Below are 2,094 nucleotides of genomic sequence, written 5' to 3'. Positions count from 1 at the left end.
AGTCTTCAACATGTGCGTGCATTTTAAAAGCAGCATTTTAGATCTGAACCCAGTTAATGATTTTCTTTTCTTTCTTTTATAAAAAAAGGGAATTTTAGTTTTGCCTGCAAGTGCTCCGAGTCTTTACAGAGTCTGCGGTAACGTCACTCACTTTCACTCTGGGACGTGCTAGTCTCACAGTCTAGTTTTGTTCAGACTTTATTCTGCTCCAAGCTGCATCACAAGCCACTCGTCCACGCTGCAAAAGGTGGGGGTTGGGGGCTGGGGTGACGGGCCCTTTTGCTCTTTTCCCCCTCTCATATACGTGAAGCAATCTGGAATCGTTCCACTTGGCTCTGCGCGCGCGCGCGCACACACACACACGTGCGCACACACGTGTACCATGCATGTGTGGGGCCTATGGATCTGTGTATACGCGCGTTTGTGATTTAAAGTGACAGGACCAAGAGCTGGACTGGAGCAGTGAATTATTTTGCGTGATAAATCAACTTGATTGTCTCCACACTGTACTTCCATTATTCACCCGAGTGCTCGGTGGTTACGGCGGACGTGCACTGCGGCAAAAATGTCCTCGGAGCCGCTAATTTTGTGGCCACTGCGGCGGCTGCGGCGGCGGCGCGGGGGCGCGAGCACGGATTGATTTTTCAAGATCACGTCTCCTTCAGTGCAACTCGCCAAATCGAATCGAGTTGACTGCAGAAGCCTCACTGGATGCATGTGGATTGGGTTTTGTACCTGAGATTTTTTAAATACTTTTTTCTTTGGAGGGAGGAGCCGAGCTGTTGGTGCAGGAAGGGAGATATACCTATTCTGTTTTATTTTCCTTTTACGCTCTTAAAAAAAAAAAATGAAAATGGCTACCACGGCTTCCTCAGCACTGGGGAGGCCAGATCTTTGCAATTAGGGAGATGATGCTTTAAATTGTCTTCCCCTCCCCACCCCCCATCCCTCCCTCCCTCGCCCCCATCCTCCTCCTGTCAGCTCTGCGACAGCAAGGGAGAAAAATGGTCATAGGCTCTTGTGCGGGTCATTTGTCCTCATTCTCGCTTTTTTCTTGGACAACTAGTTACCATTTTTTTTTTTTCTTTTTACAACCTGATCCTTTTTATCTGGATTCAAATTTAAAAAAAAAAAATGTATCCAGAATATATTTGATTTTTCTTCTGCTTAGACACCAAGCGATGCGGCGGCTGAACAGCAGCGTGGGGAGCGAATGGGGACAATCTCGTTACCAGATCTGTTACGATCACCTGGGGCAGACACAACCCAGTGGTTACAGACACCTTTTTTTTTTTTTTTTTAGGGCTACAGCTAATTACCAAATTGATTACCAGATGTGTACTGATGCCTGCGAGTTTTACAAAAGCAGACCCAGAATTTCACTTTTTCCTATTTACTATTGTATTTCTCTTCTCTATAGCCTCTATAGCCAAGCATATGGATCATACCAGACTGACAATTTATATTTAAAATAGGGGATTCCGAAGAATTAGGAGACGCTAAAGACTCTCAGTTTGTTTGCAGGATAAAACCTGAGTGTTTGTCGAGGGGGTGGGAAACCTTTTCCATGTGTAAAGGTGTCACTGACATATTTGTCCTTGATTTTTACTTCTGAAGCTGCCTACAAAGCTGTAGTGGTATTTGCCCAATTGGGAAGATAATTGCAATGTCCACGCGGGAGTAATGACACAGTGTTGCATAATAATAATTTAAGCAACTGTGTCTTTGTTTATGGTGATGTAACTTTCCCAAAGTTTGTTGGTAACTTTAAAGGGTTTAAGTACAGAGCTGATTGCAAATAGTAGCTGCCCTTAAGAAAGTTAGCGTAATACAGCCCCCACCCGGGGTGGGGGTTCTGCACTTCCTATCTTCATCTGCAATCCCAACCTGTAAGTACCGGGGTGTGGTGGAAAATGACCCCATTTTCCTTGGAGACATTGAGAAGAAAGAGGCCAAGCCAATGACTTGACTTTCTTTACCTGATAGTGCCTGCCTGAATTGTCCATGATAGGAAAGAATACTCCTGTTCAAGGCAAATTAAAAAGCCAGACGCAGAAGTGCAGTGAAAATCCAGTTCGATTCAATGTGAGCGTA

Source organism: Mirounga leonina, unplaced genomic scaffold (genome assembly GCF_011800145.1).
Source record: "Mirounga leonina isolate KUSES-001 unplaced genomic scaffold, KU_Mleo_1.0 Mir_173, whole genome shotgun sequence".
Lineage (NCBI taxonomy): Eukaryota > Metazoa > Chordata > Mammalia > Carnivora > Phocidae > Mirounga > Mirounga leonina.
This window is presented reverse-complemented; position numbering follows the sequence as displayed.